Here is a 14274-nt window from a genome sequence, read left to right as displayed (position 1 = left end):
AACCATGCCTATTTTATCTTTTAGGGTTTTTTCCAAAAGGGTTTAGCTGATGTGGGCAGTTGAAATCCCAGGTGTATAGAGATCCAAAGGAGGTCAATAGCCCATCTCTCTTTATCTTTACCACTTTATAGCCCCAGCAGACTTTCAAAGCAGCTTACAGAAGATTCCCACAGTAAAAAAAAAAAAGAAAATCAAATCAAATCTTGTTCCAGCAGCAGCAGGAGTAACATGGTATTCCTATGATAGAACAAATGTTTGCTATCCAACAAGTTCAGATCTCTTGTTGTGTTCTTATCCTTGGTCAGAGCCTGCTGATAACCTCTGAGGGAAAGATATAGGACAGAGCAGCTGGAATTTGCTCAACTCAAGATGGAGGCAAGTTTTCCCTTGCTGATGAAGTTGCTGGACTTCTGTTCCCTGAAGCAAGGGAATGGAGCTGAGCAGCTGGATCTTGCTCAGCCAATGATGGAGAAACAGAAGCAGAAATAAGAAGACTTCAAAGCAGTGCTATTTTTCCAGAAAAAAAGGACCTGGAGCAGGGGAGGGGAGCCCTGCAGCAAAGTGATTCACCTGCATCATGCATGAACAGAGGACACATATATTATATGAGGATGAATAGGTTATATGACTCTGCTGTATTAGTGCCTTCCATCATCCATATCAACAGTCTCCAGTCTGAGATGACAGCGGAGACCAGTAATGTTAGCAACTCTTGGAATAAAGGTTGTGCCTGCTCCTCATATATCACAGAACCACTTGGAATTATAGGGGGCGTAGCTTAGGTTTCACTTTTCTTTCCTGAAATAGTCCATTTTCTCTGAAAGAGAGAATGTGCTGTTCTATCAGGCAGAGCATACTTGAAAGAAAAATGATGATGAAATCCCCCCCATCCTTACTCATTTTGTGAATTTAAAGATGAGCCTACATTCTGCTGCCACCCCGAAGGTCCTGAGATGCATTACGGTCAGAAGAAAGTAGCGGTATGTCTTCAAATTTATTCTTGTGGGACAAATGAAGCGAGATACAGCTCCCCTTTCCTCTTCTTGCTGCAGTTGCCAAGAAATTGCTTAAGACCCTTTATGATGAATAGGGAGAAAGAATGAGACATACAAGCAAGCTATATAGAGCTAGATGAAAGAATGGCAAGGGGCAGGAGGGGAGGAATGTTACTGGGCAGAATGGTGAATTTTTGGAGAGTGAAATCTATCTCCTCACTTTGTAGTCCACTTTCTGATCAAGATTTTGCAGGCATGATGATCCTAAAAGTTTGTAAAGCATGCTCTGCTCCATCAGAAACTGTACAGTATGCCTGTCCAGTTGTGTTCATGCAATTCTGGGGCACCCTGGAGGCAAATATTAACTGCAACAGATCAACACAGGTTGTAGGATCTGAGTTGCTGTCTTAATATTGAATTCCCTGGCCAGCTCTCTACTTCCAGCAGCAGCAAAGAGCGTGGGAGGAAATCAAACAGACGGAAACTGCTGCTTTCCATGCTTATCCAAAGCAGGAATGTATCCCAAGGGAAGCAACACAACAAAGCAAAAAGGCTTTATAAAGGATGCCCTTAGAAGGCCAAGTAAATCTAGTAGCGGGGAAAGAAGAAGAAGATAATAAGCAATGAATTCTGAAACCCACTAGAATAGCCTTTATCGAACCATCATTCAATGCATCTGAGAAGCTAAGATTTAACAGTCCACATTTGTGGCTGACAGTACAACCTGGGTGCTTCAAGCCCATTTCCCTGAAATTTGTATATCACATATAATCAACTATACAGCTGCTCAGTAGATGCCAAATTATACTGACTGCTCATGAATTGGAATACAGAGGAAAACACTTCAGCATAAAACAAGCTTTCTTGAAAATAACAAGATAATTGCTACAGTTTAGCCATAAGGAATGGGTTAATATTAGGGCTGTAAAGTTTAATCAGTAGTTTAATCAAAACTTTAGTTGATTACTCAGGGTCAATGTGAATTGGTGAGGGCAAATTTGAATTGATGGTACTGTGAGTTAAAAAAAAAACGAGGCTACTTTGGTTTTGCCATGTAATGAAAATGAAAATATTGCAGGGAATGAAAAGGAAAATATTAAATATACTTTTTTCTGACAGTGAGTGGTAGGTTTTGTTTATTAAATTGTATGTTATCTTACACTTTCTTCAAGATCTCAGAAAGATGCCTATATTGAGGTTTTGATTATATTCATATTTAATAAATTGATCAGGGGATAGCCATTGTTCATCATACTCAAGTAGACTTGCTGAAATCAATGGACTTAAGTAACTTACATTCATTAATTGATTTCGATGGGCATGACTTAGCTAGACTTTCTACATTGAAATGGATTGTGAAAGGATGGCTTTCAAATTTTGCAGGGAAACATGAGGAAAAAATCACTGTCTAGGGCTGGGCCCTGGTTGCTCTGATGGCCCAGCTTTCACTGCTCCTACCCTGTGGTTTTCCTCTACACAAATGAGTTAGTAATGACTATGTGACTTTTAAAATGTAAAGTCTGAATTACCTCAGAAAACTGCAAAGCCTTTCACACTGGACAGTTATTTGAATACAGACCCTTTTTAAATGTTTAGGTAACCTCATTCTGTCCATTACCAACCCCCCACAAAATAGCCTTTGTGGAAGCAAACACTGGAAAATAGCATTCACAGTAGGATTTGTGAAACTTATTGTAAGACAAATATGTATTTAAAAAGTTGATTGGGCAAGCGACAATCAATTCAACATGACAAAAATATCCATCAGCATTGCAGCAGTTCGTATGAGTTAATACTTTGGTACCAGACCCGTGACACTTTTAAATCTCATAAAGTATGGAAAATGCAAATGTATGCAGGTAGGGTTTTAAAAGGCAAATCTTTAGGTAGCTGCACAAGTTCCTTTGATCTTTGCAGGGCTTTTAAATTGTAAATGAGAGGCATCAACTTGAATGGCACTTATGTTTTCAAATATTTGCAGGTAATTCTAATTCATTCTGCAGAAAGCAGGACTTTGCATTAGCAAGTGATTTGCGGTTCAGGAGACTGTCTTTTAATTTGTTTGCATAATCAGATAAATCATGACATTTTTAAAAACTCAGATTACTATTATTAGAATATTTGAGTTAATGATTCACTCTAAGAGGTGGATATTCCAGGGTACTTTGATCTCTGAACTCCGGCAAGTGATTATAGAGGCTTTCAGGGGGAAACTGAGCCCATTACAAGAATAAGATCCTTCATATTACATAAATGTTGCATTAGGTTTTTAAGAGAAGCAGAAGAATGTAATGGGTTCTATAAACAGGGGGTTGATTATACCACTTTGACATTGTGAGCGTAACAATCCAAATTAGAACCATATGTTTGCCAAGCTGCTGTCATGATTAGGTGTTCAAGAGCTCATCTTGCTTTCTCAAACAATGCTTCCCCAAACGAGACCTGCAACAAAATGTTGTAGTGTTAGCAGCCCCTGTTCAGAATATAGCCATTCTATTCCTCTTACCCAGTTTTCTTTTCCTGACCAGGAATTGGGGATCTCGCAGACACCCCCTACTTTGTGGGGAGGAAGAGATGGGTATTGCCGATGGAAATTGCCATGAGAATTTCTCAGTTTTCCTGCCAGAGAACATATTCTGTGCTTGCAGTATTCGGGAACTTGATTGAAGGACATGCCTGGCTCACTTGGGCAAAATGGAGAGCAAAAGAACAGAGCTTCACTCTGCCCCAGGAAACTTGGTCACTGTGCTTTATTTTGGCTATAGCCAGTTTGGTACTAGGTTGATTACAGTACAGTAGCAAATTTGACCTGTGATGGTTGCTTCTGTGGTCTTAGGGTTGTGGGCCTGCAATAGAAAAACAGGAGAGACAGATCACATACAATACTACTATCATCCCCAGGATCACCCTGAAGAGAGTTCTAGCTACTACACATATAACCAGAGCTGTGTGGAATGTAACTTAAGGGAATCATTAGGTATAATTATTGTGAAATATATGGACCAAGCCTTCAAACTGCTTGAATTTGACTTGTTCTACATGATGCTGTTGACGCGGGTGGCACTGTGGGTTAAACCACAGAGCCTAGGACTTGTCGATCAGAAGGTCGGCGGTTCAAATCCCTGTGACGGGGTGAGCTCCCGTTGCTCGGTCCCTGCTCCTGCCAACCTAGCAGTTCGAAAGCACGTCAAAGTGCAAGTAGATAAATAGGTACCACTCCGGCGGGAAGGTAAACGGAGTTTCCGTGCGCTGCTCTGGTTCACCAGAAGCAGCTTGGTCATGCTGGCCACATGACTCAGAAGCTGTCTGCGGACAAACGCTGGCTCCCTCAGCCAATAAAGCGAGATGAACACCGCAACCCCAGAGTCAGTCACGACTGGACCTAATGGTCATGGGTCCCTTTTACATGATGCTGTCTGTCTTTGTGCAAAAAAGTAACACTTTCTACATTATTCCTTGCAAAACAGAATTCAATATTAGTTTTGCTTTATTTATTTATTACATTTCCAACTTGCTTTTCCTCCAAGGAGCTCAAGGGGGCGTTATTATCCTAAAAGTTCACCCCACATTTCATGCTCATAACAGCCCTGCTCTGCATGGGAGAGGGGAGGGTGTCCCAATATGAGCTTGGTGTTCTTTCTGGTCCTCATCCTACACACTAACCATTACCCTGTGCTCGCTCTCTTAAATGCATGATGAGAAGAAGGAAAAGAGAAAATGAAAACTACCCCCAAATTGGGGAAAGGGCCTATCTGAGAGAATATAGGCCTCCTGTTTTTGACATTTTAAAGCAATCAGTTAGCTGATTGTTTAAAGTAGCGCAGTGAAATCACACAAGGAATACAGAGTTTTCTGCTTAGGAAGCCCTAAGAAACATTGAAAATGTTTTGCAAAAACCTCCAATACACTGGAGTCCTGAAATGTATTTTATTTCAAGTGAAGTACGTTGTCTGAAAAAATATAATGTAAGTTCAGAATGTATTCTTAATAGCAAGGGGGGGCGGAATAGAGTTCTGTTTTAGCTGAAGTGTTTTGCACACATGATGATTGGATGATGGCATGCATAGCAGCCCCTCTTCTAGTCTTCAGAGTCTGCTTCCAGCTACTTTGAGTGACAGAGTTATCAGTAACATTTTTCTTGCGTGCTTGGTGCACTCACATGGTGCCCCAGAGATTTCAAGTGTAATTTCTTCCTTCATTCCTTTTCTCTCTAAGCATTGCTTATGGAACACTTTCCCCATTAACTGCGTACCTTTCGTTTCAGGTTTGTAAAACAGTTCTGCCTTCTAACATCTTACAAGGGGGAATACTGTTGAATGATTTCAGCTGCGTAGACTAAAAAAAGAAAACCCTACAAAACAAAACCCATTAAAAAAAAACCTACCAATTCTAGTATAACCATTTATGGCTTTCTCTCCAGAGAAAGATACAGTGATATCACTGCATTGGGTGTATATGCAGATTCTGGGCCACACCATACTTGACATTTAACATCATGTGCAAATGGAATTACCATGAGCAAGTGCTTGTAGACAAATGTTAAACAGATACACTTGTGAGGGACTGCCTAGAGTAATCAGAGTTGTTCGACTACAACTCCCATCATAACACTCGTAATTCAGATGCTGCTGGACTCCAGCTCTCATCATCCATGGCTACAGGCCATGCTGGCTGGGGCTCACAGAAGCTGGAGTAAAACAACATCTGCAAGGAACCATGTTGGCTACCCCAAGCTAAGCTGCCAAATTAATTAATGTGGGAATGTGACCACATGAATGTTTGAAAAGGAAATGGCCACACAGCTTTGTTTAAGGGCATACAATGAAAAAGATATAAGTATTAAAAGTTCACACTGGGAGTAAACCAGTGGTCACCAGGCAGTTGCCTATTGATATTTTACTGGGGGGGGGGGGGAATGCCTAGAAAAAAGTAAGTCCCATTTAGTACAACACTAATGGGTACTCACCTTAATGGTGATTATATTATATGTTTTACCAATCTGTGTATTTTTGTGCTTATATAGTACTGTTTTTATCGATGATGAAAGCTGCCCTAGGTAGGTAGAATAGCAGAAAAGTAGCACATAAAGTAGTAGTTAGTAATAGTAGTAGTAATAGCTACTTTTAGATACACAGTGCTGTTAAGTTGTGGGGATCTTTTACTGCTGTTTTAATGAACTATGATAATAGAACATTTTATCTGAATTGTCCCTGGGAGTTTTAGTGGAGGTGTTATATTCAACCACAGGTGATATACAGTACTCTTATTTTCATATGTAATCTGCCTTAGTGGAATTTTTATTTAGAAAGGGAACATTTTTTAAAAAAAAATATCAATCAATATTTATTTAATATTTGATATTTAATAAAATAATAATAATATCTACACAAAAGCAATTGTGTAAATGTAATTTCCCTGTCTGCAAACTGCAAAAAATGCTTTTTTTCTAAATCAATGTACTTCCATTGTTTTCCATTCTTCATATGTGCAGAATAAAGCATGCTGTAAAGTTTTGCAGGGTTTTTTTTAATAATTTTTAAAAATTGCACGAATTGTGATATAAAATACCAGGAGATGGCAGTATAAAGCCATTTAGCTGGTACTGTGCCCATGACAGACCAAATCCAGTGAGGAAACAGGTGAAAGAAACAGATTTGTGTTTTGCTTCAATTTCATTTAGTGGACATTTTCTGAAAATAAGGACAAAATTGATTGGGAATGGGCCAGCAAGAAATGCTGTGGGGAAATGTGATGGTATTGGATATAAGTGGCATGAAACACACACAAAAGTAGTAATATATATCTAAAGCCTTTCAGAATGCCTTTCTGTTTTCTTCTTGAACAATAAGCTGTGAGTTCACATTTTCAGTGAGCATTCTTGTACATTAGCGTGGGATGAAGAACTATTGCCAAACTTGCCACTAAGTGCCATAATTTGCAGTTCATTTTGTGCCAACTTTCAGAAGCACAATAAAAACTGTGGGAAAGTATTGATGACATTATTTAATTACTCTTATGCATGGATGATAGTAAAGTCACACTTGCACAGTCAAATTGGAATATGAGGTGTTTGGGGGTTGTTGTTTTTTTAAAAAAAGGTTCTCTTAATTGCTTTTCCTTATTTTCTAGTAATGAAGTAAGTGGGATCTGCAACAAAATATTGTAGTTTGGAATGCTTCTCTTCCCAGTGCCTGGCAGCCAGCCATCGGGACGGACCTTGGTAATATGCCATCCTGTGCGAGGCCATTTAATGCCCTCCCCACAGACCTTGTAGTGCCACCTTAAGCCAACCTTTGAGAAAGAAGTGTGATGTTCTGATAGGTCCTAGAGCCCTTGTATCTCCTTCCCAAAGCTGGTAAGCACCTGCCTGGCTTTGGGAAGGAGAAAGGAGGACTCTAGGACCCTATCAGAGCCCTCACACCTCCTTCCTGAGGCTGGACAAGAACTTTGAGAAGGTGCCCTCCTCAGCTGTGCACCCAGCGCAACCACACCGCTCACAATGCCCTAAATATATCTCTGCAGCTGCCGTACTCTCTTCTAAGATTCTATGTTCTGTTATCTCCCTCTCTGGAATTTGTCTTTCCTCCTCCACCCACCAGCCTACTCAAGAGTGAGCCAGCATCCCAGGACCACTGAGCAGGCTTAGTCTTCATTGGGCTATAGTAAAAGGTCGCCCCACAAGAAGTTTCTCCCCTCAAAGATTTCTTTATTACTCTTGCAAACCTTGGCATTTTCCTAAACCTCCTGTTATCTTTTTTGTGTGTGGCTGGTACAGACAAAGCCATCACTTTCAGCTTCACTCAAGTTCTCATTTTTATTTTATTTTTTAGTCTTAAATTCGGTTCTCCACATTTCTGCAGCAATTTGCATTAAAAAACAACAACAATCCTCATGAAAATTAATCAGCGTTTCATTGTGAGTTTCTCCAATTATATACATTATTGTATTCAGTTTTGGAGTAATATACACATTTTTGCTAGCTGTTTTTTCCTGATAATGCATTTAATATGTCGTTTTCATGCATTTCTGTACACATGGCTTGCTTGGAGAAGTGTATTGCAGAATTCAGAGCAGGGCGAATTTCAAAGGATAGTTGTTTTGGCTCACATATTATGCGCACATTCGGTGTGAAATGGTGCAAATTAGGTAGTCCCTCATTAAAATGCAAACAAAATTGAATGTATCCCCCATCCTTATCTTCAGTTCAACTACCCTATCCAGATGTCTTTCCTATTAGCCACACCTTCCTGTATACATATTCACCTACTGCTGTCTTCTTCCGATTTTTTTTCAGTACTGAAAAAAGAAGAGGAATCTTTCCAAAGAACCCATTTAGCAGTAGACAGGTAAAGGAGTGGCAGCAGGCACAGGAGTAATAGTGCGTTTAACTGCTATTAACAGTCCAAAAGGAGGCATGCCAGACTCTACCAGCTGTCACAAAGAAGTATATGCCAGCTTTCTATCACCACATGTCTTACCTCAGTGTAACCTTTGCAATGATGCAGCACATGGTTTTTCTTTAAAATGGATCCCCAGTTCATCTCCTATTTTTAAAAATATTTTCCGTTTCTTAGAGTTCAGTAGATACAAGCCTCACTTCAATGGAAAAATCCAAGAATTTTTGTTAATTTTGAATGCTTTCAAATGTAAAGGATGGCATTCTGCCTGAACAAATTTAGACATGAATGAATGTGAAGCTATAAACCTGTGGTAAAACTTGGAGCCGAGTCCTACCTATGAGCCAGCAGAAGGAAGAGAAGCTAATCTCAGCACTAAGCTTAAAATGAATGAATGAATGAAACTGAAAGAGAAATGTATGGTGATTCATATTCTTTTTAGAAGAAAATGTATTATTAAATAATAAAATAGGTTATTATCCAAAGAAAAACAGAAAAGATTGAAGTACAAGCAAAAGAGTTCACAGGGAGAATACGAAGTTAAATTACCAAATTATTATAACAGTCACATGGTAATACACAATTGCCCAGTTTGCATGTATCACTAAGCCAAACCATGGCTAAGCATGAACATGCAAGTGTGTGGGTACTCACGGCAACAATTGTGGCTTCTCTACTCCTTCCTCAGTCATCCTGTTGCTGCACTACCTGCAGCTAAACCATGGTTTGGCTCAGTGTTACATCTAAACCTAGGCTGGCGTCTCATCTTCTTCCAGACAAACCATGAGCTGTAGCCAAGGTTTGTTCTTGGCTTATTGCTTGCTGTTTGTCTGGCGGATGCAAACCATGATTTCCAGTTCACATGTCATGTGAAGCCAATCTATTGACTTACCTCCGGGTAGTGAAGCAACAGCAGGAGAACTGAAGCACATGTTATTTTTGCTGTGCCTACTCACACATTCACACTTAGCCACTGTTTGAGCTGGGATAATAAATAGGTTAATTTTATAAATTACTTAAGCTATTGCAATCACTTTCATTTTACTATGACTTTGATGTGTACATGGTACAACTTCATCTGCAAGAGTTCTCATGGTCATTTCAGTGCTGGGAATAGCTCTGGGGATGCAATCTAGGTGTATGTAATATGGCAACGACTGGGGGAACCAATGGGCAGCAGATGAGCATGCGAAAGTTGCCTCTGAGCTTTGATTGAATCCTCAGAACTCCTCCTCCAAACAGAAACTAATAGGATCAGACTTTGGGCAAAATCTCAAGGTCACTGCCTAATTTTGAAAACTATTTTTAAGATCTAGGCTGACCAATTTGTATTCCTGTTACACAGTTCGCAAGACCAGGAGAAAACATGCATATGTAATTAAAGCTGATGTGGGGGAGGGAATCTACTTGGTTGTACAATAGGGATGGGCATTCACTTCAGAACACTGGAGCAATTGCAAATGGGGCTCATGAGGTTCCATTTTAATTTGTTCCAAAATGCACAGAGGTGTGAAGGGATAGAAGAACTTAAGAAGAACCCTCCTGGGTCAGAGTTATCTAGACAGACTAGAATGCTATCTAGTCTAGCATTCTGTTCTTATAGTCACCAACATGATGCCTATGGGAAGCTCACAAACAGGAGATGGCACTGTTTTGTTGCTTCCATTTCATTCAGGGGTGGGCAATCTACTGGTCTCCACTGGCATGAGCTGGGTTCCATGGTCACTACTGCTGCTGGCCATTTCCTCCTCCCCAGATTGCCCCAGCAATCACAGTATTTCAGCAAAAAAAATGAGAGGTTTTTTTAGTAGTGACCCCCAACCCCCTGACATGAGAAGAAGAAGAAAGATCATTTTTTGAGTAGCTGCCCAAGTTGGTTCTATTGACGGCACTGCTATAGGCAGTGACAAAACAGTAATGAAAAGAAGCAAAGGTGGGGGAGACCCAAAGCAAACAACTGCAAATCACAAATAGAATATAAGTCCAACAAATGAGCAATAAAATGAATATAATTTGTATGGTGTGATAATCAAGCTAGTGTGCCCACTAATGAAGAAAATGAATGGAGTTAAAGAATGGGAAAAGTACTTACACATCCCTGTCATACAATACCTGAAAATAGAATAATGTTCAATGCATTTGTTTTAACATTTATAGCCCGCTTTTCTTCCATATCGGGAATTTGAATTCACAACAGGTTAAAACAATTGTACATGGGGTTTCAGACAAAGTCAACCATCTGACACAACCCCATCTGAAATGCAGCAATACATATTCATTGTAAATAACTAGGATTTATTTATGCAGCTGAGAGAGACAAGGCAAGAGAAAAATAGGTTGTGCAAGTGAGCACTTGGCAGATGGAACTGACTCTGATTCAGAAAGAGCATACAGACTTAAAGGACTCTAGGACTGATTTATAGCTATGTACTTACTTGGCTATACAGTTCTTCTTGTTTTGACTTTGTCCCTTCAATCCATCAAAAAAGGAAAACATTTTTTACATGGTCAGAGATGTACGTCACACTCTAGCAAAACGATGATCATTAAAATGGAAAGGGCCCATGGATTACAGCAACCCATGGCAGCTGGGGGCGGGGGTGGAATGAATCTTTCTCTTTGCTGACACATGCAGCCCCCCTAATAGGCTCTCAATGTATGTTGCTTTGCTCTACAGAAGTGAACAGCAACTACTCATACTCTCAACTGGGAAAAATAAAACTTTGCAATAGCAAGCACCATTGACTTCTGAGCCACCTGGCCCTGCTCCCTCTTTCACATTATGAAGCATTCCACGTCAAAACACTGGCCAGCTGATTAATATTCCCTATGAAGCTGGATTTTCCTCTTCATAGCCCACACCAGGCAGTAGTCTAATGAACAGGCCAGTCTCCTCCCCATCACTGACTTTTACACCATTCAACAGTCCAATCTGAGGCATGCCTACTTTGAAACATTACCCGTTAAGTTCAGAATGCCCTACAAGACCACCTAGCTTGTTTCTTCTTCTTCTTTTTCAGTGCTTAGCATTTTAAAAAGCTGCCAGTGAACCTGGCAGTATTTGCCTCCACCAGGTACTCCTAACTTCATGCAAAAGAAGCTCTACCCTTCGGATGCAATTAGGAATAGTGTGTGTGTGTGTGTGTGTGTCCCTTACCACACACGCAGCTCCAACTTCTCTACTAGATCAGAGAGAAGACAATAAAATGTCAATTTGCTTGCCTTCGTTGGGCACACAATGTAAAAACCAAGTTATTGTTGAAGACGTAAAATCAAATGCAACCCTCTTATTAGAACAATTAAGAGATTTTAAATGGCTCGTTCTTAACTTGCCAGGTCGCCTGAAACGATAATGTTTGCTTTCGACGTTTTGAGTGCAACTAAACTTTGTTCTGTCATGTGAGAAGAAATCAATTGGAAAAATCTGCATCACTCTGGGAGTGACTGGCTACAACCCTTAATAGCTGCTGACAAATTTAGCCTCTGCAAGCCTGCGTTATTGGCTATAATTCTTTCATCTTATATATTTAGCATTAAATATAGGAAATCGCTAGAACACATTGCACCAACTATATCACAGTGTTCTAGTGACTATCCAACAGATAAGAGCTGCCCAACAAAGATCTTCTTTTTTTTACTGTAGCTCAAGTTGCCACTAAGATCTCATAGAAGTAACAAGCCAGTTACTGTGTTGTCCTTGCAGCCAGCTACGATTTTGCACTGAAGCTTTGCTCCTCTTTTCATGCTAGGATAAGCCATTGCAGCAGAACGGCGGGAGAAGAAAGTAAAAGGAATTGTTATAAAGCTGAAAACAGGCACACACAGCTAGTAAAATAAGGGCTGTACAGCTCAGTGGTAAAGCATCTGCTTTGCATGGAAAATGTCCCCGGCCTAATCACTGGTATCTCCAGGTGGGGCTGGGAATTTCTCATCTGAAGCTCCAGAGAAGTCCCTGTCCATGTCGAGAATATTGGCTAGCTGAATTAATGTGTATATCAGCTCCCTGTGTTTCTGTGTTCCTATGCTTTGCGTGCAGAAGGTCCCAGGTTCAGAAATGTGTCTGAAACCTGGAAGGCCACTGCCTGTCAATGTAGACATTTCTGAGCTACATGAACCAATAGTCTGACTTGGTATATAGCAGCTTCCTAATAACTCTGTGCCAGAAATCCATATAGAGCTTCAACTAATAGAACTAGTTGGTACCATTTGGTACCATTTGAACAACCCACAAAAACATTTGCAAAAAGACAAAAAAGGGGGGAAATGATTATATTAGGCAAAATTGTTTACAAACATATGAATATTAGGAGAAAATCACATTAAAATTGTGATTATTTTTCTTTTTAGCTTAAAAAAATATGTTTGATGTTGAAATGTGGAGGGGCTTAACTTAAGACTGGAAAGATGTGTAACTGAGAGAAACCGAAACTGACAGATTTGCCCATCCCTATCTTATACCAGTTTATGCCCATTCCTCTCTTGTACCCATTTACAAGCACATGCAAACATTATTTTTCATATAAATTCCTATTATAAGTTTATGCACATTATCTTTTTCTAGAGCCACTCCATACGGCACATTTTTTTAAAAAAAGTGTCAAGAAAATATGAGTGTAGGAAAACATGTGTGTCTTAAAATTCATTTAATAAATAAATTCAATGATTAAATTCATAAAAAGTAGAGCACACTGGTCTGATTTGTGGTGAGCTGCCCCAATAACCACAACTTAAGCTTCTCTTTAAAAATAAAGAAAGAGGCAGAATCTGTGAACAGAATGTGTTCTGTGCTGGGTTTTCTCACCAGGTTGTTTCTGTAAAGAATCCTTTGTAATGAAGCATTTCCCCAAAGTGCTAAGACTCAGTAAATTTTTAAAAGAAGTTTCTCTTACATTGACATAATTTGGGGAAAAAAACATATATAAAACTCATGCAGCTGCATAAGCAGTGATGTGAGTTAGCGGTAGGGTATCAGAGTACCTTTCAAGTACTTTAATTAAGCCAGTTTGCCTGTTACCTTTTCTATAAATTAATTTTCTCCATTTAATAGTATCAAAGCACTTACATTTAGTTTTGATGAATGATGTAGAGAGGGGGAAATGTAAGCCCAGCAGGGACCAGTAACGAGCATGCCAGTTTAGGATATCTCCTGCATTTCTATAGTCAAGCCACACTGGTAATTTGTTACTTCCCTGCTGATAAACTGCAACTCACAAGCTCGTCTGCTCCTAGTGTGAATGAAAACTTAATTGGCTCCAGTATTGCAGCAGAAGGAGGAGTAGGAGGAAGGCTTTGTCTTTTATAAGGAGAGAAGAATGACTTCTTATTTTTGTGCACAAAAAGAGAACATACGGAAGACCGAAGATTGTGAGTGAAACAAAAATAGGCATATTTTTGCACCTTAATATCAGCAAGACAAAGGAGATGGTGTTGGACTTTCGGAGGAAGAGAGAAGAACTAGCCCCACTGTACATCAGGGAGGACTGTGTGGAGAGAGTCTCTTCCTTTAAATTCCTAGGAGTTTATCTCAGTGAAGACCTTACTTGGAAAATCAATACAACCCAGGTGGTTAAGAAAGCCCCAAAGAAACTCCATCTCCTCCAAGTATTGCAAAAGAACAATGTCAATCAACATTTGATGATCTCCTTCTACCGGTCCACAATAGAAAGTGTCCTTTCATACTGCATTATGGTGTGATACGCTGGTTTGACATCAACTGATAGGAAGTGCCTACAGAGGGTGGTGCATACAGCACAATATATTATGGGCTGTCCCGTGAATCCACTGGATGACATCATGGAAGAACATTGCCTCAGAAGAGTGAGGAAAATTCTCAGGGATGATTCACACCCTGGCCAGCACTTTCTTGACCTCCTGCCCTTGGG

General features: G+C 39.9%; 1 long non-coding RNA gene across 1 annotated transcript in view; it reads right to left on the bottom strand.

Moving 5' to 3' along the window:
• The window catches only part of LOC309380397, a 119359-nt gene extending 115419 nt beyond the window's left edge, over positions 1–3940 (bottom strand). Inside the window, exon 1 of the long non-coding RNA XR_014172908.1 lies at positions 3502–3940. This is a non-coding gene — a long non-coding RNA (uncharacterized lncRNA). The remainder of the gene's footprint in view (positions 1–3501) is intronic.
• Positions 3941–14274: the final 10334 nt, after the last annotated feature.

The sequence above is a fragment of the Podarcis melisellensis genome (genome assembly GCF_964234715.1).
Source record: "Podarcis melisellensis genome assembly, chromosome: 1".
NCBI lineage: Eukaryota > Metazoa > Chordata > Lepidosauria > Squamata > Lacertidae > Podarcis > Podarcis melisellensis.
This window is presented reverse-complemented; position numbering and strand designations above follow the sequence as displayed.